Here is a 26,347-nt window from a genome sequence, read left to right on the forward strand (position 1 = left end):
TATCTCTTGGAACGGAGTGGTATGGCACGCCAGGGATAGAACTGGGGTGTGCAGCCACAGTGGATGTCAGCCTGAGATTGCTGGTCGAAGGGGCCTCTGTTGAGGGATTGACCTCCAGGGGTATAGCGGCCAGCAAAGCAACTCCTACCTTTGCCGGCCCTGGCAAAAACCAGAGGGGAAAAGATCTTCTTGAGGGAAAGCTGTGCTTTGTCCATGGTGGCAAAGGTGGTGATATATTTCCCAAGTTCCTTAATAAAGTAGTCTCCAAAGAGGAGTTCATTAGCCACAGAACCTTCCTCTTTAGTAGCCAGGCTACTAAGTTTCAGATCAATTTTGAGAAGTGGCTCTTCCTCCTTTCCTGAGAAATATGGGCATTGGCATTCCCAAAACTACAAATAGCCCGCTGGGCCCAGTTAGATAAGGTGTCTGGATCCGCCTGCATGCCTTCCTTCTTAGCCTCCTTGGCCCATTTCAATTTTCTGGACCAGGACCAATCAAATCTAAAATACGGTCCTAACAGTGGGACCAGGCTGTGCCCACCTCTTTCTTTGGGTCGTCCCTATATTTGTTAAAGAACATCTGCATACTGGGATCAATGACAGGAGTGGAAGTAAAGTTGTTGGGAAGTTTTAGACTTGAACCTCCTGAGGCGAATAGCCGGGAGCCACTTTGCAAACTGCTTTTAAAATCTGTGTTAATTGTTTTTAACTCACTTGCAAACCTTCTCCCATCACTTACCTGAACTCCCCAAACAGTCGACATCTACGCTGTTCAGGGGCAGAAATCGCTCGCTAGCCGCCATCTCCGGCCTCGAGGAGCCACGGGACACGCCCACTCCTGTTGGCCACGCCCATCCTCCACCAAGTATAAATACGAGCGCTGATTGAGAGCACCGCATTTAGACTTGAACCTCCTGAGGCGAATAGCCGGGAGCCACTTTGCAAAACTGCTTTTAAAATCTGTGTTAATTGTTTTTAACTCACTTGCAAACCTCCCATCACTTACCTGAACTCCCCAAACAGTCGACATCTACGCTGTTCAGGGGCAGAAATCGCTCGCTAGCCGCCATCTCCGGCCTCGAGGAGCCACGGGACACGCCCACTCCTGTTGGCCACGCCCATCCTCCACCAAGTATAAATACGAGCGCTGATTGAGAGCACCGCATTTAGACTTGAACCTCCTGAGGCGAATAGCCGGAAGCCACTTTGCAAAACTGCTTTTAAAATCTGTGTTAATTGTTTTTAACTCACTTGCAAACCTTCTCCCATCACTTACCTGAACTCCCCAAACAGTCGACATCTACGCTGTTCAGGGGCAGAAATCGCTCGCTAGCCGCCATCTCCGGCCTCGAGGAGCCACGGGACACGCCCACTCCTGTTGGCCACGCCCATCCTCCACCGAGTATAAATACGAGCGCTGATTGAGAGCACCGCATTTAGACTTGAACCTCCTGAGGCGAATAGCCGGAAGCCACTTTGCAAAACTGCTTTTAAAATCTGTGTTAATTGTTTTTAACTCACTTGCAAACCTTCTCCCATCACTTACCTGAACTCCCCAAACAGTCGACATCTACGCTGTTCAGGGGCAGAAATCGCTCGCTAGCCGCCATCTCCGGCCTCGAGGAGCCACGGGACACGCCCACTCCTGTTGGCCACGCCCATCCTCCACCAAGTATAAATACGAGCGCTGATTGAGAGCACCGCATTTAGACTTGAACCTCCTGAGGCGAATAGCCGGAAGCCACTTTGCAAAACTGCTTTTAAAATCTTTGTTAATTGTTTTTAACTCACTTGCAAACCTTCTCCCATCACTTACCTGAACTCCCCAAACAGTCGACATCTACGCTGTTCAGGGGCAGAAATCGCTCGCTAGCCGCCATCTCCGGCCTCGAGGAGCCACGGGACACGCCCACTCCTGTTGGCCACGCCCATCCTCCACCAAGTATAAATACGAGCGCTGATTGAGAGCACCGCATTTAGACTTGAACCTCCTGAGGCGAATAGCCGGGAGCCACTTTGCAAAACTGCTTTTAAAATCTGTGTTAATTGTTTTGAACTCACTTGCAAACCTTCTCCCATCACTTACCTGAACTCCCCAAACAGTCGACATCTACGCTGTTCAGGGGCAGAAATCGCTCGCTAGCCGCCATCTCCGGCCTCGAGGAGCCACGGGACACGCCCACTCCTGTTGGCCACGCCCATCCTCCACCAAGTATAAATACGAGCGCTGATTGAGAGCACCGCATTTAGACTTGAACCTCCTGAGGCGAATAGCCGGAAGCCACTTTGCAAAACTGCTTTTAAAATCTGTGTTAATTGTTTTTAACTCACTTGCAAACCTTCTCCCATCACTTACCTGAACTCCCCAAACAGTCGACATCTACGCTGTTCAGGGGCAGAAATCGCTCGCTAGCCGCCATCTCCGGCCTCGAGGAGCCACGGGACACGCCCACTCCTGTTGGCCACGCCCATCCTCCACCAAGTATAAATACGAGCGCTGATTGAGAGCACTGCATTTAGACTTGAACCTCCTGAGGCGAATAGCCGGGAGCCACTTTGCAAAACTGCTTTTAAAATCTGTGTTAATTGTTTTTAACTCACTTGCAAACCTTCTCCCATCACTTACCTGAACTCCCCAAACAGTCGACATCTACGCTGTTCAGGGGCAGAAATCGCTCGCTAGCCGCCATCTCCGGCCTCGAGGAGCCACGGGACACGCACACTCCTGTTGGCCACGCCCACCCTCCCTACACCACCTATAAACCATGTGTCAGTTCAGGCAGCGCAGCGGACGAGCGCAGCGGGCGCGACGATAGCGCGCCGAAGCCGCGCTTAAGGCAAGCTCATCTGCGCTCGTCCGCGCTAGGCAGAGCGCAGAGCCAAGCCATACTACTAAATTCAGCAGCCAGACTCGGAGATACGAAAAAGACGACTTGCTACACCTTAACAAAAAGGTACATGACTCATGCCTACATGGCATATCCGTTGACCACCCCTCTACCCGATGCGCCCACTGCCCATACAATCTTAACCCCTCTGTATCTATACCCCCTCCCCCCATCCCGATACGTATGGCCCTCATCAACTGCAGATCTCTTCCTAAGCACTCGACAGAAATCCATCTTCTATTGGAAAACGACAACTTAGAAGTGCTTTTCCTAACCGAAACATGGCTGGGACCGGACTCGGACCCTGACATCGTCAACTCCCTTCCCCCGGGCTTCCTCATACAGCGCTTAGACCGTCCTAAAGGAAGAGGCGGTGGCATTGCCATAATCCACAAAGACCAGCTGTCATGCCGTCTCCAGGGCAGCCCTCTCGCTGACTGTGAAAACGTCATGTTTGCCATCCAGGTCTCCCCATGCCAATCCATATCAGGCTTCCTCATCTACCGCCCCCCAGGACCATTAGGTCAGTTCTGTGAATCCTTAACAGAACACTCGTACACCCTGACCGCAACCAACTCCTCATGTTTGATCCGGGGCGACCTAAACATCCATTTCGATAAAAAGGAAGTCAAGCAGACCGCCGACTTGATAGCAGACCTCGAAACCCTTCAACTGAAACTCCTAGGTCACCTACCCACTCACACCTTGGGACATTTGTTGGACCCAGTTCTTACCAACATTCACGACCTTACTATTCGTGATCCCATTCCAGTCCCTTGGTCTGACCACCTCCTCGTTCCTCTACACTGGCAGATCACCCGTGCGCCCCGCACTACCGCCCCTCCCAGCAAACCTTCACGATCTTGGTCTAAACTTGATGTAGAAACCTGGAAACATCACCTAGAGAGTTCCTCTCCTGCACCCAACAACAACCCCATCAGTGCTGATGCAGAATTCTCAGCCTGGATTGCCAACACCCTAGACAAAACTCTCCCCAAAAAAATCTCCTGTAATCCACGGAACAAACCCACCTCCCCCTGGTTCACTGATGAATTGCGACTCCTAAAAAAAGCCTGCAAAAGGTCAGAAAGAGAATGGAGAAAAAATTTCGACCATACCAGGAAAACCGAATATAAAACTACTCTTCTCACCTACAAAAACGCAATCAAAGTTGCACAAATCAACCACTTCGAGGATAAAATTAAATCTTCGCACAACTCAGCCCGGGAAACTTATCAAATAGCAAGGAAACTACTCAAAACACCTGATCCCCCCCCTTTGGTGGAACCTTCAGTCACCCGCTGCAATGAACTTGCAGAATTTTCTTAACTCTAAAATTACTAAAATCATTAATTCACTCCCCCCTACCTCCTTGAACACACTTAGCGCCCCTCCTGACGTCAATCCACTCAACAATCAGCTGTCAGCCTTCACTCTGCTCACAACTGATACCACTCTCCGCATACTTAATTCTATTAAAAGTGGCAGCCCCTCCGACCCTGCTCCACTGAACATCCTGAAACTAGTCGGATCCACTATTCTACCTATTCTGACAAAACTTATCAACGACTCACTCTCCCTAGGTATTGTCCCCCCCAGCTGGAAAAGAGCCATGGTGGAAGCATTGCTCAAAAAACCCCACCTTGATCCACTAGAACTTGGCAACTACAGGCCAATTTCCTTACTCCCAGGTGTCAGCAAAATTGCTGAGAAACATGTTAAACAAAATCTCTCCCAATACCTCGAGTCTAACAAACTACTGGAACCCTCCCAAACGGGATTCAGGCCAGGCCAGAGCACCGAGACCGCAATACTGGCGGTAGTCGAAGAGGCAAGGAAGATCATAGACTCGGGCGGATCAGTGGCAGTGATCCTCCTGGACCTTAGCGCCGCATTCGACACCGTCAACCACTCTATCCTGATCCAAAGACTCAAACACCTTGGAGTCACAGGAACGGCTCTGACCTGGTTAGAATCCTTCCTCAATAACCAACTCTTTCAGGTGACAGAGGGCACCTTTACGTCCAGACCCACAGCCATCAACTGCGGGGTACCACAGGGCTCGTCTCAGAGCCCAACCCTTTTTAATGTCTATATGTCCCCCCTCGATAAGGTCGTCGCCCCCTATGGCATCAAACTCTTGACATACGCCGACGACACTCAACTTGTGGTCTCCCTTAACCAGCAAGACCTCTCCATTCCCAACCTGCATACTTGCTTGATCGAAATAACAAAATGGATGAGTAGCTCCCACCTCAAGTTGAACAACGAAAAAACTGAGATCATGTTTTTAGGCAACAAATCTTTATACAGTTCCATCTCCATATGGCCGCCAGCCATGCCCCCCCCCCCCCCTGTGTCCAAACCAGAAATTAAGAGCCTGGGCATCTGGTTAGACGAAGAACTCAACTTCGCAGCCCAAGCACGGAAAACCGCTGGAACCTGTCACGGTCTGCTAAGATCGGCAAGAAAAATTCTACCTTTGCTTCCGACTCAATCCCGCAAACTCCTCATCCATGGCCTTGTACTATCTCGTTTAGACTATGGCAACGCCCTATACCTAGGGGCCCCCAAAAAAGTTTTAGCAAAACTCCAAACGGTCCAAAACGCGGCAGCTCGCATTCTCACAGGTACCCATCATCGCTGCTCAACCAAACCGTCTTTGAAGGCCCTTCACTGGCTCCCCATCCAAGAGAGAATCCAATTCAAGGCTCTCTGCACGACCCACAAGATTATGCATGGCAAGGCCCCTCCCATACTCCAAAATCTCATCTCACCCCACACCACCTCTAGAACTCTCCGCTCTTCCAACTGCAATTTAGCCTCAGTTCCCAGGATCAGAAAAGCCCGCTCAGGCGGCCGACTATTCTCACTCAACGCTGCCAAACTTTGGAACTCGCTCCCCCCTAACCTCAGAGCCCAACCTAACCTTCTTTCATTCCGTAGAGCACTTAAAACATGGCTGTTCCCATAAAGCATCTCTCACTAGGTTCTTGTCTATCAGCGCTGGGACGCCTATGGGCAGCCATGCACTCTACAAATCTGTAAAATAAATAAGAGAAGCTGAGACATTCAGACTTTAGCTTATTATGGTAAGATTTAGCTAGAGCATTGCGAAGATAAAGATACAACATAATTACCCACATGCTCAGGTTGGAGCCACTCAGTATAACTGGGGTAGAGAATAAAGGAGGGGTCAGACATGGGTTCCCCAAGATGGTCCACCAGATCATTTGACACAGGGTGAACAACATCACAAGCAGGAGAAATTCTTTAGCTTTTCTCTGGAGGCCCGTAATTATTAGGGTCATCCAAGACATTGTCATCGTCATCACCTGTGTCTTTAAGATGGGCAACTTGAAGGGGGAGGATGGGAGCTCCAAAAATGAAACCTCTCGGGCAGGAGGACCAGAAGAAATACCTTAACTAGCAAGACCAGAGGTGGCCATACGGTTCATTTTAGAGAGGGAAGCCTCTGATTTCTTTGAAACATCCAAAATAGAGACTGCTACAGCCTGCTGGACTGAATCCTTAATAATGGATTTCGAATTATCCTTGAACATCCGAGTGTCTTCTTTCTCAGACATAACGAGGGAATTGTAATTAAGGATTAATATTGTGAAAAAAACTGAGAAATCACCAAAAAATACCCAAGAGGGAATAATTGTGATAGGTAAATAAAGGGTTAATATTGGAAAGAGCCCAAAGCAAACGGCTAAAAATAAAGGGAAGGGAAAAGAAAAGGATTTTTAGGCTGATAGAAGTATTTACAGAAGGAACTAAACCACAGGGATGTTACTGCTATTAGAGCCAGTAATGTGGGGGGAAAGAGCCTAAGAGTGAGGAAGCAATGCTAGGTATGTAAGGAGTAACCCTGGGCATAGTACTACGCTCCATAGAAATAATCTCAACAATACCCACAAGTGCCCACAAGTGAGTAGATAAAGCAGTTTTATATGCTAAAAAGCATATAGCCAATTCCAAGCACACTTATGGGCAAAAATACAATCCCAACCAAAGGCCCTGCAAAGCATTATGGGACGAGATTAGCAGTGGGCAGTGAATATTATAGTGTCCAATATCAAAATAATTCTACAAGGAGCTGCAGTTCAACTAGTAGTCACTAGATGTCCCTCATGAGTCAAATGCAAAAGCATTGAATTTATTATTATATCAAGCTGCAGTTCCTCTAGTTGTTACTAGATGTCCCTCACAAGTCAAATGTAAAAGCATTGAAACCCTTTCATGAAGCTTTTGCATTTGACTCGTGAGGGACATCTAGTAGTGGAACTGCAGCTTGATGTAATAATAATTTCAATGCTTTTGCATTTGACTCCTGAGGGACATCTAGTAATGACTAGTTGAACTGCAGTTCTTTGTAGAATTATTTTGGTATTGGACATTATAATATTCACTGCCCACTGCTAATCTCGTCCGATAATGCTTTGCAGGGCCTTTGGTTGGAATTGTATTTTTGCCAATAACTGGCATGGGGTGGTCCTAAGAGGATGGGACCACCACCGAATCGTTCAAGAAGATGTGCTTTTTGTTTTCAAGGCATCTGCTTGGTCCTCTCCCTAGGTTAGGGAGGATCCCAAAATCATCACCTCTCTCACTGCTTACTGAGTTTATCTATTTATTTTGTTTAAATGACTATGTGCATTATAGTATATAAAAACTGAACTACTTATCCTATCATAACTTGTATTATGCAAGATGCTGTTTGCAATAATTGCTCAGAGCAGACAAGCCCACGGTGCTATCAGCTAGGCATAATTGTAATATAGCGCTACAAAGCATGAGCTGAGAAAAACAAAATATTGTCACTAGAAAATGGTTAAAATACACATGAAATCCTGTAGTCTAATGTAGATTATAATTTATAAAATAACCAGTGTGCAAAGCAAAATAATACCTTTTTCTTTATTTCAATTTGTTTTTATTGAGTTTCAAGAAATGAACAAATAACCAGTAAAAAGTACAATACAATAATGGAAACATAAGAGCGAAAATGAGAAGAACTGACATATCATAATAATAATAATGATGATGATTTATTTATTTATTTAAAACATTTATAGAGCGCGGCTGTCACCTGGCAGGTATCCTGGCGCTGGTAGCTTACTCCTGGGTTAGAAGCGATGGGAATTGATTAAGGGGGGGCGGGGGTGGAAGGCTGGGGGAAGAGCCATGTTTTTATTCGTTTCCTGAAAGGTAGGAGCTGTGAAATTTGGCGAATGTCGGCAGGCAGACTGTTCCAGAGCTTGGCGGCAGCTACTCTGAAAGATCTTCCCCCGATCTTGGCCTTCTTAAATCTGGGTACTTTCACAAGGCAGGCGGTCGTGGATCGTAGCGTTCTGGTAGGGATGTACCAAGAGAACAGATGTTGAAGAGGTCTTGGTCCTGAACCGTGTAGTGCCTTGAAGACCAAGCAAAGGGCCTTGAAAGCTATTCGTTGCTTCAAGGGAAGCCAATGCAACTCGGCCAAGGCAGCGGTGGCCGAGGATCTCCTGGTCCATCCGAGGGCCAGTTTGGCTGCTGCCGACTGGACTCGTTGGAGTCTGTCTAACAGTATCGAAGGAGATTCAAACAGGAGGGCGTTACAATAGTCGAGGCGACTCAGAATGGTGCACCTGACTATCAATACTCGGGCTGGAGGTGGTAATAATGGCAGGATTTTGCGCAGTGAGCGCATAAGGGCCGAGCAGGTGGCGACTGTTCTTGTTACCTGCGTTTCCATGCTAAGTTTGTTATTTAGCATGACGCCCAAGTTGCGAACGCTGGCAACAGGTAGCGGATTGTTTGGATTTTCCGGGGGCCAGAACTCCGCAGGCAGAAGGCGAGGGATACGGCTCGCAGGACAGAACAGAACCTCGGTTTTCGAGGAGTTGAATTGGAGGGAGTTCCGATGTAACCAGCCTGCGGTGTCTCTTAGGCAGTTGTGGAAGGCTTCCAAGGGAATGGAATCTTCGCCCTCCCAAGAGAAAAGGAGCTGGGTATCGTCCGCATAGTTTACTGTAGTCATATTATGGGATTTGATTAAAGTGACCAGTGGTTTTAAGTAAACATTGAAAAGAGTCGGACTGATAGAGGAACCCTGGGGTACACCGTGAGGGACTGGGGAGAAGGCAGATTGGAAAGGAGGGAGAGATACGGCCTGTTTCCTATCGCTGAGATAAGAGTGAAACCAGAGCAGGGCCGTGCCATCAACCCCAGCCTCTCTCAGCCTCTCAATAAGTACAAATCATGAGAAGTACAGAATTAATAAATAAATGGAAAACTACAAGTTACTCAAGTGCCTAGCCATGGTGGTCGCAGTGAACCCGCAAAGACGTACAGATGGGCAAACAAGCACAGTTCATGTACGAGAGTTCAAAAACAGATATGATACGATATATAGTACAGGTGTGTCAAACAGGTACATTTTTCACAGTTGCGGGGCCAGGAAATACAATGCAGTACAGGAGTATCCCCACAAATGTAGCATACAATACTCATTACAGTCTGTGGACTTAGGTTGATTTTCACGAGGGATCATATGAGAAGGATGAGGCATCAAGGGACTACCACAATTTCCTGTGTGATTTACGCCATGGAGAGGTATGAAGTGTGACATTATCTGCTCCTCTAAGGAAAGAAAGCCATTCCTGCCACATTCTAAAAAAAACTTCGGGGCATATTAACAAAGACCAGCGAGCAGTAGAAATATTATCGCCATGAAAACACTACATTAACAATATATAGCGCTATGGCAATAATATTTCAGCGATAGCGGTGTTTAACATCGAACATCGCTGGTTTTCCAGCAATGTTCCATGAAAAACAGCGATAACATTGCGGATACGACCCTGTGGTCGTATCAGCATAATCCACCTACCATTATTAGTATGCCTTAGTCTGAAATTTAACAGACGTTAAATTCCAGCGATAAGGCTGAGGTAGCGCGATTTTTTTATCGCTGCACCTCCTTGTTAATATCGCAAAGCTGCCTTCGCGATATTTTCATGTGTTGTTTTCACAGCCACGCCTTCATTGCATCTCATTAGCAATGCGAGGCGAAGCTGTGAAAAAACGGGCTCTACATCAAAGAAACACACGCTAGCGTGTCCTTGATGATATTGCGATATAATTATCGCCGCTTATCGCTCGAAAACGGTCGCTAAAGCGGCGATAATTATATCTCCAGCCCTTGCTAATATGCCCCTTCATTAAAGTTTTTCCACTTACACAGTATAACTTTACAGGCTAAAGTGAGCATGAGATCTAGCAAGTATCGGTCATTCACATCTTCGATCTTGGGGTCCAGAGCACCTAGTATAATATAGGAAAATTCCTTTGGAGGGGCCGAAAACAGCCGCAAAAGCGGCGATAATTTTTTATCGCCAGCTTGTAAATATGCCCCTTAGATTGCCACAGGAGACCCGAGTCACCAATAATCTCTTTCCCACCAAAGTTATTCTGGAGTTTTACCTCAGTCTTGTCTTTATTTAGTTTATACCCGGAAACCCTAGCAAAATCTTTTATTGAGGACATGAGAGCAGGTATAAAAGCTTCCGCATTCTCAAAGACAACTAAAACGTCATCGGCATAGGCCGTTATTTTGACCGTACAGTTACTGAAACGTATCCCTGAGATCTAATTATTATTCCTAAGGTGATAAAAGGAAGGGTTCAATTGCAAGTAGAAATAGGGAGGGGGAAAGAGGGCAGCCTTGTCTTGTTCCTTGTTCTAATTTGAAGGAAGATGAGAGGCAGCCTCCCGCACGCACCCTGGCCATGGGGTTAAAACATAGCGCCATTACCATACGTGTAAAATTCTCGCCTAGATTAAATGTATCCAGCGTTGCTTCCAGGTAGGGCCAGTCTATTTTGTCGAAAGACTTTTCAGCATCCTAAGTGATAGCAACTGTTGGCGAGTCAGTAAGTTTGGCTTTCTCGAGGACAAGAGCTAGGATATGGGTATTGTCACTAGATAATCTGTTTTAAAAAAAAAAAACACTTGTGAGGGATGGATACGTTTGGGTAAAAACCTTTTGAAGGTGTTGGTGAGGATCATTGTGTACATTTTGCAGTCTAAGTTATTAGAGATATCGGTCTATAGTTTTTGGGGAGTGTTGGATCCTTCCCCTCTTTGGGGATTACTGCTTTAATGGCTTCTGCTGGTGTCCCATTAATTTGGCCAGAGTTACTAAATTCGTGGAACAAGATTAAGAGTGGGAGAGTTAGTGTCGAGGAGAAGCATTTGTAAAACTTGGCATTAAACCCATCGGGCCCAGAGCCTTCCCAATTTTGAGGGACTTATTTGAGCTTTTGATTTGAGAAGTGGTGATTGGGCTATTGATTTAGATTTTTTCTTGATCCGAGAGGGCAGGAAGTGTGCATTTGTTTAGATAATCTTGTGTTTTTGTGTTGTACAAATCCTGGTTTTCGCTATACAGAGTGCTATAAAAATCCTTAAAATGTCTGCAATTTTGTCAGGGTCAGAGTGAGCTAAACCTTTTTGGTCTACGAGATTCTTAATCATAGTCTTCTATGGTTTAAACTTTGGGTGTGAAGCTAAGCTCTTTCCTGCCTTGTTGGACTTACAAAGCTTGATGCTTTTTTGTTTACTTATCCATATCCCTGCTCTGTCACTAAGTATTTTAATATACTCGTATTTCTTTTTTACTATTTTGTTCAGAACTGAGGTGTCTCTGGATATTACATGTTTTCCTTCTAATATAGCAATCTCTTTTTCTAGCTACTCAAGAGTGTTATTGGAGTCCCTATGCATGGTGGTTCTAATTTTAATGATCTCTTTGAAGAGCACCATCACACGATGGTGCTCTTCAAAGCCACCCATCGTGTGAGATCCGATGTGTCCTCCTTTTTGTTAACCATAAGGTAATTCTGTATCGCGCTCTCAATGGTTTTTCTGTGGGACTCTTTTTCTAAAACTTCATTGTTGAGCCTCCAGAGAGGTTGTTTTTTAAAAGGCTTTGGGTCAGATATAGATAAGCTGACGCATGAGTGGTCTGAGATCACTCTTGTCTTGTGTTGTCATTGTTGTCATTCTTTTTCCAGGTTTTCTGGGTAGTGTAGTTTGTGTTTTTTCTTGGCTGCTATTTAATCAGTAAAACAAAATGTGAGCCTCTGGTCTTGTAATTAAATTCAGGGCTTTTTTCTTCATGGTTTATGTTTTTCTTGTTTTTGCTCTATTTGTTTATTACGCTTGCATTTTGAATGGCAGTTGTTTGCTTATTTGTGTATTTTTGATTTTGTCTTATGAAAAAACGTGTTACGCTTCTTAACTTAGTCTTTATTAAATACACATGGGCTTGTTTTTGTTTAGTATATTCATGTAACCTCACTGTTTGAAAATTACTGAAGCTAATAGTTTTTGAATTAATAATTTGTATTTATGCACAAACATTATCACCCTGTAACCTCGCTCTGAGTGTGTTCTCAGGACTAGACCAGGGGTCTCCAACCTTTTCTGTAATGAGAGATCCTTGTGTTTGGTGAAACTCATCAAGAGCTAGTGATGTTATTAGTGTTGTAATAGTGCCCGCATCAGACAAGATTACATTAGTGGCCACAATATGCAACGGTACGACCAGCGATCACCTCAGTGCATCAGGCATGGTTGCCAGCAGTGATGAAATAAAGGCTTTGTCCATTTGAAATGCCTCTACATTGGTAATTGTTGTACTCTAGTGCATTTCTTGATTAGAACCTTATTGTTATTGTAAGAATGTTGATGCATGAGTGTGCTCATGTTCGGTTGCATACACGCATTCTGGTTTGGACATTCTGGTTCTGAGCAATTGATGGTCGGAGCCGGTCTGGAAAGATGCAAGCACATGGGCCCACTTCTTGTGCTTGTTTAGGGGCAGATTTACAATTTGTTCAAGCAGCGCAGTGCAGCACCCACAAATGATGCGCGGGGTTAAAAGGAGAGAGGAGGAGAGCGACAAATTTACAGAAATATGGTGCTCTCCTACCCTTCCCCTGGTGCCGGTGCTGAAATCAGCTGCCGTGCACCACTGAGGCACCTTTGCGCCATGGTGCAAGGGTGTCTCCGTGAGTCTAGCATAGGTTTTGTATTGGAAGGGTACCCTTCCAGTACAAAATACTATGTATAGACTGACTTAAACCATTTTCCCTCTTTGTATGTGTGCTGTACAGTGCAGCACATGTACAAAGTCAGAAAAGGAAGGAGAAATGAAAGCATTTCTCCTTCCTTGCGCCTTCTTGAAAAGGGTGCAGTTTTCTGATGCAAAACCCTTTCCACTTTATTTAGTAAATTTTGGTTTAGCATCAGAAACCTTGGGAGGTTGGATGGGAATACCAATGCTCTACCCATGGTGCGCACCCTTGGCGCTAAGTAATGCAAAGCAGTGGTATGCACTGCTCTGCTTTACTTTCATGTTATTTCCGACGCTGCACAAGTTTAGCACTGGAAAGTAAATCGGAGAAAAAAAAATTGTGCCGATATACGGCACTTTTGTGATGCAAACAAGGCATAAAATCTTAGTAAATCTCCCCTTTATGTCTAATATATGACATTACAATTTACCTGGTAACCACGAGTTAACTTACTACAGTAATACAAAATAGCCATTGCTGCAATGCCTCTAGTACTAAGGTAATGAAATTTGAAAAAAGTCTCTCCAATACCACATGATTATTCACTCAAATATCAGCGTTACATATATTTTGAAAATTCAACTCTTTTAATTCAAATATCGGCTTATGAGTTCTGAAAATAATACATTTTCATCTTGAATACATAATATCAATTTTCGTAAGTATATATTAATTCAAAAAAGCAAAAATTCAGTTTTAATAATCTGGGCTACACTCAGGAGCAACCCTGCCAAGTACCAAGCATCAGGTGTTAGACTAACATATTTCAGTGCGGTGGTCCGCATCATCGCACTGAAATGCAAAGTCATGCATTTACAATGCGTGAGCCTGAGCAAGGTGCTGACAGCGCGTGGTCCGCGCCGCTTGCTGCAGGCTTGGGGGCAGGCTCAACTGAGCTTGCTCTGGGTTAATGTAACCCATTGACCTGGCCCGGCGTCAGCGCTGACCTCAGGAGAGTCAGATTGATTTTGCCCAATGAGAAAACAAAGGCAAACATGTGTCTGCACTGCACGCACGATTTTCAAACAGCACAGGCAGCTTCCGCCGCTGCTCGCACCGTGGGGTGTGAGGGTTACCTTTCTGCATTCAGAAAAGAAAGACCCTAACTGTTGGCTTTGTCAATGAATGAAAAGGTCGTTTGAAGTGAAAACAGGATGGAAGGTGTAGATGGTGATACAGCGCAAAGGTCACATTTTCATAATCTCCCTATGTCACAGATTTGTAATCACAACAACGCATCCATACATTCATTCATTGGTGGGGCCCATAACACCAACATGCACATTCGAATCCGTGCATAGGCGAAAAAGCGCTGGACATGTGGGTACCTTATTACCTATCAGGATTAATTTTCTTTACATTATATAATTTTTTTTTACACATACACCTACAGAATCCTGACCTTAACATCAAGGCACTCCACCACTTGGTCGATGGACCAATTAGTTGGACTGGTTGATGGTGAATTAGAACCAGCTAAAACACAATTAAAGCCTAGGAAACATGTAAGTATTTTCTGTAATCAATTAAAGAACCACAAACTCATTTCTTATTAATTCAATTTTTGTTTATCTAATAATAATTTTCTCTGCATTAGCATTTATGCACTACAGGTCATAGTATAAATGAAGTTTTATTTTCAAAGAGAAATCAAACATTTTGTAAATCAGCATACATTTAGAAGGCACATTTAATGAATTACCACTTAGCAAGCGTCGGCAACTTTCTGACTGAACAGAGAGCTATCCGCAATCTCTGGTACCATATCCGGGATAAGCTGTCTGAACCCAGCAAGAATCAAACCCGTCAGATGAAATAACTTCCCAGAAACCAAAGAAACCTAAGCCAAACCATGGAAATCTTCACCAGCTCAATGCAGACCCAACGCCATGAAAGATCAGCCCGATGTTCACCCCCCTTTGGCGGATGAGAACCTTATATACCCTTTTTCCCTATTACTTCATGCTAACGTGCAACAATTTAGGGGTAGAGAAATGTTCTGATTGGACAGTTCTGGGTTATCAGAGAGTTTCTCTAAAGTTTCCCAGGGTAAACTGGTTCTCCATGAGACTTGGCAAAGGAAGGCGCAATTTGTATAATTTCCTTTTTCTCCCAGGCGAAAGTTGCAAATGTAACATTTAGAATAAGAGAAGACATTTCTCCACAGGTTCTGTATTGTCCCTTCTGCTGTTCACACAGCAGCGTCAGTTGGCAGACAAACACGTTCATCCTTGACAAGAAACACAGTGTCACAGATCTGAGGTCATTTGGAGATCACAACAAAACCGATAAAGCACGGGGGTCAAAGGGATAGTTTAAAGACCAGCACGGAAAAAATCCCCAAAAGTATCTATAACAGGAAACAACAAGAAATCCGTGGGTCTGCAAGCATCAAACTAATTGTCCCAAACTACAAAATCAGATGCTAATAGCAACTACAAAAGTCCTCATAAAGAGGACGGAGTCCCATCACCCACCGTGGTGGCATGCTTCATCATCTGGGGCCTCCTGTTAACCACAACCTGGTGTGGTTAACGAGCTACAACTCCTGAGAGAACTAAGGAAGGAGGAGCTCACGGATGTTTTAAGGGTCTGAATAACCTATTGAGGCTAAATATAACAGAGACTGAAGCTGCCCTAAGTGTGGTGAACTGGCGTGAAGTGTGCAGAGTGAGTGCAAAAAATAGTTAAAATTGACTATCCAGTGAAAAATATGTTTATTCAGTATCGTTGGATGTCAAGAACTAAAACAAAAGTGGTCAACATGTTTCTGCGATAATAAATCACAGAATTGTGATCAAGGCTTTCATCAGGACCATGTGCTACTCCTGTAACATAAAGCAATGCCAAATGAGTACAAAATGCAGCTACATCAAATCAAAACGATACCTCCGGCAGATGCAACCACTCAGTTAAAGGAAAGTGGGGCTGCAGGGGTTCTTAATGCAGTACCTGTAAGAAACACAAGAAAGACATGCAACAAACAAAAATCAATGTAGTACGGGGATAAGGGTAAGGGAGAATTAGTGAATTTCAACGGTGGGTACCAGAAGGTATATCACTGGTCAGCTTACCCGTCAAAGATCGGGACAGTGCATCAACGCTCCTGGTGACAACTCAGGGCGTGAAGCAGCGCTCTGTAAGAAAATAAAGGACAACCTGGCATAGAACAAGGTATCAACGCTGGTAAAAAGATCTTTGGAACCAGTCTTTACTTTAAAAGAACTGCAGCGCGTGTGTGTCACAGAACCTATCACAAACATATTCTTACTCGAGTGCGAAGACATGTAGAGGAGCCAACTCGAAAACTGCAGGTTACTGGGCACATGGGGATACATCAGCAAGGTATGTACATACTGCTAGTTGGAATGTTGAAGACACCCTGGTGCGTAAAAAATGTGACTTCAGCCACTGAATCAGGAACCAAATCACACGAGGGCGGGCATTAGGGCCCTGCGTTTAGAGATCTAGAGTACAGCGGAAACTGGGAGCTGTGCAAGCTCAACTAATCTCGCGCTAAAAGTTGTTATTTGCAGAACAATTCTACCCCTTGTAGAATAGATATAAAGCAACTGTCAAAGTGATGTGACATACACATCAATCACACGGAGAGAATTACAACTAAGCGTGTATTCATATTGAAGCCAGATCACGAAAACATTTAATAACCAGCTCAAAAGAGAGTAAATCAAGTAGAGGATGCCCCTCAAACGGAGTAACAGTGAGCAACGCTCTATTGAAACTGAAGTACGTCCAGAACTATCCGGAGGGGACGCACTGTCAGGTCAAAGAGAATATAATGACTCGCTGAGCTTCGAGGTATTAAGTGAAAGGCTAAGTACCATGCAGCCTACCTCTCCGTCGCTACCCCAGGTGGTCTTCCTGGTTGTCCCTGGCGGTGCTGTCGCCACTTCTGACTCCGCTAGATGAAGCCGAGAATATCCCGGAAGTGATCTGGGAGGGCGGGACTGAAACCGCCAAACTAAGGCGAATAACTCGCGAGACTCTGCCCATAAACAAAGCCTCATGGGAGATGTAGTCAAGGCATTAATGTATGATGTCAGACACCGTAATAGTACATACTCTGCTGCAATTGCAAATACTGGGCGACTAAACACGCAATGTTCTGAACAGCAGATTAAAAACGTCCAGAATGATTCAACGCTTAAGAGTTAAGCGCGGGTGAGCAAAATGCACAGACCTGCGCGGAAACACCACTGCGCATACCGTAACTATGAAACCACAGAAGGAATGTCTGAGGATAACCAAATAATGAAATCCATCAAATAAAACGTGTCGATAGATACACAGATGATGAAAGGTAGCCCGAGCAAAGGAGTCAAATAGAAGCACTCGAGACCACATGTTGATAATTGCAGCATCTGTGTCTGCAAACGGTGAACAGAAGGGAGAGGAGACCTCAACTATTGGAGCGTCACGAGTAGGGCACAGTGACATGAGTAGGAGCGTGATAATCAGCGATGAGTGATGCCACTACATATCTGTGAAAAGATGTATGATACAGATTACCTATTAGTCTAAAATAGGATGACGCATGACCTAGGGTGATGTAAATACCACATAGGGAGTGATCAGGATGTCATGTAAGATACAAGTTAGATAACTTCCCACCTGAGCGATAATAAAAGACTGGTTCAGCGGAGTGAGGTCCAAGGGATGGTTTCATTCAGACCCCTCGTATCGCTGTGAATTCTAAAAACCCACCGTTGTTTGCATTTAAACAGAAAAGATGACACATCTGTAATATGCGGAGGAATGAAGGGTTGCTCAAGAATAGTCCACTTCATGTCATCCAGGTTGATGTTTAAATTCCAAAAAATGATTGGTCAGACGGGTCGCTTGTTTTCTACATCTTATAGTGCTCTTATGCTCCATGATTCTGAGCTTCACCTTTCTGGTCGTCATCCCCACGTATCTTTTCTTGCAGGGGCAAGTGATAAGGTAAATTACCTTCTCGCTGTTGCAATTGGTATGCTTGATCTGTCTCCATGGTTTACTCAGGCCCAGGTCAACTTCAGTGGAATGTGAGGTCTGGGCACACACCGCACAACCACCGCACGCATAATGTCCCTGTACTGGAGGCAGGTTCCAGAGTGTGTTGGTTATAGCTGTGGTAGTTCTGGGGCGTGTATGCACCAATGTGTCTCGTAAATTGGTGCTTCTTTTAAAAGAAAACAAAGGGGGAGGTAAATGATCAAGGCCCACATTAAGTATACGCCAATGTTTGCGTATACTTTTCTGAATGGAACTGGACTGGGTACTGAAAGTGGTTACACAAGTCATTCTATCTAGTGTGGGTTTAGGAACACTAGGTTCAAGTAAGGCCTCGCGATTGTTGTTCGAGGCCCATTTGTAGGATTTGCGGACCAGCGAGGGGGATAATTCCTTACTCTGAGGTTCTTAGATAAGGAATCCGCATGTGTCCTGAAAGTCTCAGTATTGGAGCAATTCCGTCTTAACCTCAGACTCTGCCCGAAAGGTAAACCTTCTCGGGTCGATTTGGGATGAAAACTATCATATCTGAGGATAGAATTTCTGGCCATTGATTTGGTGAAAAGTTCACTCCCCAGGCCACCATTCCAAGGGAAGATCCGAAGATCTAGAAAGGGGAGACCAATTTTGCTAGCCTCCATGGTGAATTTCAGGAAAACGTTCTTAGAGTTGAGCCAACAGTGAAACGACTCCAGGGTCTCCAAGTCACCCCGCCAGACAACAAAAATGTCGTCGATATATCGTTTCCACTCAATCATGTTGCTACGAAAGGGGTTATCTGAGTGTAATACAACCCTCTGTTCAAACAAATGAACATAAAGGTTGGCCAGACTGGGAGCGAAAACGCTCCCCATGGATGTACCGGAGGTTTGCAGAAAAAACTGATCTTCAAATTTAAAAACTTTTTCTGTCATGGCCAACCTTGCACAATTCATGATGAATGGTACAGGTGAACTGGGTGTAACCGACTGGTCATCGAGGAGGCCTCTGACGGCTGTGAGAGTCTCGATCTGGGGTATGCAGGTGTACAATGACTCAACGTCGAAACTGACAAGGTAGTCAGTTTCGACATCGAAACTAATACCAGGTAAGAGTTGTAATATGGCCTTGGTATCTTGGAGGTAGGTGGGCATGAGCTGGACCAAGGGCCTCAAGAAGACATCTACAAATGTTGAGAGAGGCTCCAATAATGAACCAAGACCTGATATAATTGGTCTCCCACGGGGAGGGCGTTGTGCCTTGTGAATTTTGGGTAACACATAGAAATAAGGTGTTACTGGATGTGTGGTAACCAAAAACTGTGCTTCAAGAGGTGTAATCCAACCTTCTAGTTGAGCTTCATCAACCATCTCTATGATCTCTTTTTTAAGCCTAGACGTGGGGTCATCCCCTAGTCGTTTGTAAAAGCGTTCATCGCTTAACTGCCGTAGGCACTCTCCCCTGTAGTCAGTGGTATTTAAGATTACAATTGCTCCGCCCTTATCGGCGGGCTTGATGGTAATGTCACTATTCTTGGTGAGGGTGTTTAAGGCTTGTTTTTCAAGTTTAGGGAGATTGCAATACTTTCCTTGGGATGGAATCTGGATTTTAGAAATGTCATTCAAAACCGCAGTTTCAAAAGCAAGGACATGTGCAGGTAATGCATGAATGGGAGGATTGAAGGTGGATTTGGGCCGAAGACCAGTCCCTACCTCCTCTGAGTCATCAAAGTCATTAGCAAGAAAGAAAAATTGGAGCCTGATTTGAATAAACCTATTTTTCGCTGGATACTCAATTTTAACTATTTTTTGCACTCACTCTGCACACTTCACGTCAGTTCACCACACTTAGGGCAGCTTCAGTCTCTGTTATATTTAGCCTCAATAGGTTATTCAGACCCTTAAAACATCCGTGAGCTCCTCCTTCCTTAGTTCTCTCAGGAGTTGTAGCTCGTTAACCACACCAGGTTGTGGTTAACAGGAGGCCCCAGATGATGAAGCATGCCACCACGGTGGGTGATGGGACTCCGTCCTCTTTATGAGGACTTTTGTAGTTGCTATTAGCATCTGATTTTGTGGTTTGGGACAATTAGTTTGATGCTTGCAGACCCACGGATTTCTTGTTGTTTCCTGTCATTTGGAGATCACCATAGCCATCCGATTCTGCACAGAAACCATCGCGCTCACATAGTGGCGTTCGCGGTAGAGACTCCATCTTGGGTACTGCGGCCTAGTAGGCCCGAATGCCAACTTAAGCAAAAACAGACATAACAGTAATTAAAATATAGAAATGGAGATTCTAATGCCACACTAATCCCAATATATATTAGTATTTCCCTAGCTGTAGCAACATTTAAAGCAAAAATACTCACCATTGGGTAATCCTGAAAGCACAAAGCAACATAAATCATGCAATTTCCTATTTCACCACAATCTAAAGTTAGTTTGTGTACCATAATTAATTAATTAATTAATTATTTTGCCATGCAATTAGCAATTTAGTCCCACGTGTATCTTGTGTTTCAAGGTGTAAAAGTTGATTAGTAAGATTTTACTGCAAACCAGTTAGTGCAAGTTAGATTTAGAATGATTACATAATTAATTTCTTGCAATTTAGAGGAGCTATACAACATGTTGTTTTACCTGCTCCATCAATCCCCCCTTTGGTGATTTTTAAACATCATCACTAATCACTAAATCTTCTAAGTTTCTCTACGGAAATGGTTTTTTTCAGTCCCACTTGCATTTGTTAGGTTACATCATAGTGTTTCCCATATCGTTCTCTTTTGTTGTCTTGTACGTATTATGTACGCGGGGGTGCCGCTCGCCGCATTTGGTTGCTGGACATCGTGGAGCTGGTCTCTCTGCCTGCCTGAGACTGCCGACTTCAAAGGACGCTGCGCTGAACTTGGGGAGGCCGCTATAAACCATCACGACCCCGGGACTGCAAGGACCAGGGCGCTCGCTGCTGCGTTGACCCAGCACACCTGTCTCCTCTTCCCGGCCCCGCCCCCATCAAGTATTTTACCTCTCGCGGCCCCCGCTTCGCGGGAGCCGCTCGCCGCATTTGGTTGCTGGACATCGTGGAGCTGGTCTCTCTGCCTGCCTGAGACTGCCGACTTCAAAGGACGCTGCGCTGAACTTGGGGAGGCCGCTATAAACCATCATGACCCCGGGACTGCGAGGACCAGGGTGCTCGCTGCTGCGTTGACCCAGCACACCTGTCTCCTCTTCCCGGCCCCGCCCCCATCAAGTATTTTACCTCTCGCGGGCCCCGCTTCGCGGGCGCCGCTCGCCGCATTTGGTTGCTGGACATCGTGGAGCTGGTCTCTCTGCCTGCCTGAGACTGCCGACTTCAAAGGACGCTGCGCTGAACTTGGGGAGGCCGCTATAAACCATCACGACCCCGGGACTGCGAGGACCAGGGTGCTCGCTGCTGTGTTGACCCAGCACACCTGTCTCCTCTTCCCGGCCCCGCCTCCTTTTCCACTATTTCCTCAGCATAAGAGTCCCGCCCTTACGCGCCAGCGGAACGCGCCCGGAGCGAAGACCGGGCAAAGAGCGGGCCGTTTGAGGCCGTTCGAGGACGATTGAGGACGGGACGGGCCATCCCCCTAACCCTTATTGTGTGGTAAGAATTGTTTCTCCACAGAGCCACAAACATTCATAATCTTTGGACTTCGTGTTGCTGCCATCTTGGACCTGTTTGTGTGTTGTTTTCCCTTAATACTTCCCTGTAGCCCTAAAATATGCCATTAGACGCAGGAAAATCACGTTCTGTAACTGTCAACACATCCAATGGCCCTGTTTCTGGCACTATAGACCAATTCTTCAAACGTGTGACTACCGTTTTAGAGAAGGAAATTGCAAGAACTGAAAAACGTCTATCCCTCGATTTGTTAACTGGTAAACGTTCTTCATTGGGCACAATTGGAAAAGCACTCTCTCCGGGGGTGACGATTGAGGGAGTAGGATCCATCCCCGAAAGAGATGAAATAGTAACATATATTGACTCTCCAGTTACGGTCCTCTCTACTGACCACACAATCAGTTCATCTATATCAGGGCTATCAGATTCACCAAATCTGGTAATAACCCCTCCACCGATAATAGGTCCCTCCGATACTAGACATACTTTAAGAAAGAGACAAGCCCCTCCTGCTATATCATCCTTGGCAAAGAAGCAGAAGACCAAATCCATAGCTCAAACCTCGACTCTTACTGGCCTCCTAGCAACAAATAATCCCCCTTTAAGTACTAACACCATAGGGTCAAATACTGACACGGACCCTCTGGCCGATCTACTCTTAAAAATTGAGACTATGGTCAAGTCCCTCCTACTTCCCCTTCTTGAGAGGACTAGATTAATAAGCCTACATCTGGATGATTTAGGCAAGCAATTGCAAGGGAACAATTTGACCTTAATTGAACTTTTAAAAATTCAGCCCAAAACCGTCATAGATGATTTAACTCCCTCTCTCCCTACTCTCCCAGAACAACTACCAACCAGTGGCACCTTAAGGAAAACGCTTACTGCATCAGGGAAAAAATCTGCTGGAAAGTTAGTAAAAAAAACTGCAGATAATAGTAAAACTAATTCCCAATCAAAAGATAAAGAAATAGAGAGGGAGACAAGGGTGGGCAGTAGTTCTTCATCTGAAACGAGAGAAAATGATGAAGACTCAAAAAAGAAAAGTTTAAATAATTTTGAGGGAAAAAATAGTACACCAATAAAACACGCAATGGCCAATGGAAATCGTGAACATCTTTCTCAGGCCCAGTATATTCCATCAACCAGAAGAGTGGATTTACCCCCGGAATCAGCACCGTACACAATTATAATGACAGGGGTACCTGAACTCCCAGAGGGCTCCAGGGAAGATTATCACGCTTTAAAAAATAAAACCATTTACTGGCTAAATCAAAATCGCCCTCTCCCCGCACACATAAATGGGGAAATTTTAATGGTAAGAAGAACGAGTTGGGTGGGCACAAGACCAAAAGAAAGGAAGGGGGATGTGATAATTATAAACTTCAGAGACCATAGAGCCGTAAGATGTATTGACGACTGGTATGAAGCAAGAGGAGGGGATGTTATCTCTACACATTACGTCAACTATTTTTATCCACAAGAATTGTTTTCCCATTCAAAAACTCATTTCACAAAAGAGTTTTTCCAAGCCCAGAGGTAACCAAACCAACAATTTTTCCACCGAAACGCACATAAACAACTGCCTAACCCTCAGCCTTGGAGTTGTCTGATTAATAATCAATATCCATTCCAGACCATAAACTCAACGTATCAGAACAATTATGCCCAGTCACAACAGAGGTTTAATATACCTACTTACAACCGTTTTTCGGCGCTGGGTGGCTTGGATAATATAGATTGACTTAATTTAGAACAGGTTCGTACACAAAATTTTAATGTGGGAATTCAAACCACTTCTAATGATATTATTCCCCCAAGTGAAAACATAGTTACACAAGAAATGGGAAGTAGCAATCTCTCCCCAGTTCCAACTTTAATAGCAGCTAGAGGAGCCGATACCCCTACCCCTGGGAATAGCTGTAGTAATCAACCCATGCAGACGATCGATGAAATGCAAAACCCCCCAGAGTATGTACCACCAGTAGAGACAGCCTGTTTGATCAACTGTTCAGACTCTAGAAAGGATGACATCACAATACGAATTATGTCATGGAATATTGCAGGCTTACGAACTAAAGTAATGAACGGAAGTCTGTTGGATTTCATTCAAGATTACCATATAATCTGCTTACAGGAGACATGGTCTACTAACGAGCAGCATATAACGGGATATAAAACCTATTTCTCAGCGGCAGTGGCAGCCCCTCATGGTAGGGCAAAGGGGGGCTTGATGGTATATATAAAAAATACAATATCTGGACTAAAAGTAACACCGCTTAGCTTATGCCCTAACTATCAGATATTGATACTCTCATTTTCAAAGAACGGGACAATAGTTCTAGTGAACACATATGACAACGTCCCGGAGAGCGAGAGAGTAAACTTACTTGGAACTATTCGTAATAAGCTGTCCACCCTGACAAAAAAAATGCAAGGATCAGTTGTCCCAAGTATTGTTTGGGGCGGTGATTTTAATCATCACCCCTGCGAAGTAAAAGATAGTAATATCTGTGGTATGGCTGAAGAATCAGATAAATATATGACCCACTTTTGTCACACTAAAGTGGGCGACCTCCTGAACGAAATACTGTCAGAGTTAGGTTTAGTAATCTTGAATGAATCTAATATCACATCAGGCCAGTTACAAGCTACATATTTGGGTAGAGGATGGGTGTCAACGATTGACTACATATTGGTCTCACTAACACTTGAAAATAAAGCTCAGAGCTTTAGACTGATAGTCAATACATTGAGCGATCATGCTGCATTGGCTTTTGATTTGGTCATTGATCGAGGACAATATATATTGCACCCGATAATGGCCACACTCACTCAGAATAATATTTATCTTACAAAATTAAATGGTTATACCATAGGGTAGGGAACGATAGACCCTGTGGCCATGACAAACAAGGTGGTCCACGCGGTATATCCAGCTATCATGAAGTGCCTTGACAACGATACCAGTGACGAAGACCTTTTATATAATTTTAGTTTAATCATGGAGAAGGCAAAAGACTTTTTAACTCGAAACTTGAAAGGGAAAGAGCCTAGGAAAAAAAGGTGGTTTGACCACCAGTGTACTATGGCCCGTAAGTCCCTAAAAAAGCGCTGATGAAATCCATAAGAGATCAGGAGGAAATACGTAGATTAAGGAGGTCCTACCGTCTAGCCTGCAAACTAAGAAAACAAGAATTGAAAAAAGTGCTCTGGGACCAACTATATGAGAGCTCCCGAAATCGAAATAGGGAGCAGTTCTGGAAGGTAGTAAAGACCCCCTTTTTGACAGATATCAGCGACGTGCCAAGAGTAGAAGTAGCGATTGAGGGCCCAACATGGGCAAACCATTTCTCCAAAGTTTTTGGCAAAGAAATAGGAGTAGATTCATTAGAGGAGAACAGTCAGAGTCCACAAGAAAGTCTATTTCCGATACTTCTGGACTTTGAATTAAACGAAGTCACAAATGCGGTTAAAAAGAGCAAAAGCGGAAAAGCCCCTGGTCCGGATGGCGTACCAGTCGATTTTTTTAAATCCAAACTAGACCTGTGGGCCCCAATTTTAAAAAAAGTGTTTGATGCAACAATGAAGTGTGGTCTAATTAAAACTAGGGGTGGGCGGAATTTGTGCAATTGCGTTACGCAAATCTCCGCGAAACGGTAAAAAATCTCCGCGAACACGCAGAAATTCCGCGAACACGCGGAATTGCTTGTTCGCAATGCTTTTTTCCTGTTCACAATTGCTGTTTGCGTGCTCGGGGAGAAATATCTCGTGAACACGCATTTTGAGAACGCGAACAAGCAAAAATTTCGCGAAATCGCGGAAAGCAGACTTTTGAGCAATTTCGCGTTCTCCGCGGAACGCGAAATTACGCAAATTCCGCGAGCGGAACGGAATTTCCCGCCCAGGCCTAATTAAAACTTAGACCCAATCGATCATGGTTCTCATTTTCAAAAAGGGAAATAGAGAAGATGTGACCTGTTACAGGCCAATTTCATTATTGGACTCCCTTGGCAAAGCCCTGGGCAGAGTGGTCCTCCAGCGCCTACAGGACTGGGTAGATGACCGTAATATATTATCTGATATCCAGTTTGGCTTCCGAGAGGGTTTTGGAACAACTGAACAGGCTCTGAACCTAGCCCTATTAATGGGTAAATATGTTTCAGCAAAGCAAGGAAGGCTATACATGGCTTATGTTGACCTCTCCGCGGCTTTCGACTGCGTCTCCCACTCGAAGTTGTGGTCAGTGCTCACCCATATGGGCATAGACCAGGCCCTTGCACACCTCCTTCGGGCACTATATTCCAATGCGTCATCTAGGGTCCGCTTCGGAATGCAGGGTGAACTATCTGACCCCTTTAATGTGGAGAGGGGAGTGAGGCAGGGATGTGTCCTGGCCCCTTTTCTCTTCTCCCTCTATACTAATGGTCTCGAGGTTGAGATGTTGAAAGGGGCTCAGGACCTTTTAAGAGTGAAAAACCGCCCCGTCCCTGCCCTTCTCTATGCGGATGACGCAGTAATATTGGGACGCACTCCGCGAGAGTTGGAGAAAGCCTTAGACAGATATTCAAAATTCATGGGTAGCCTGGATCTCAAAATAAATATCAAAAAAACATACGTGATGGAGGCAGGCAAGGGGAGGAAAAGGGGTAGGTCTATCTATCTTGATAAAGAGAGAGTGGATCTGACTACA

This window comes from Triturus cristatus, chromosome 4_2, assembly GCF_964204655.1.
Source record: "Triturus cristatus chromosome 4_2, aTriCri1.1, whole genome shotgun sequence".
NCBI lineage: Eukaryota > Metazoa > Chordata > Amphibia > Caudata > Salamandridae > Triturus > Triturus cristatus.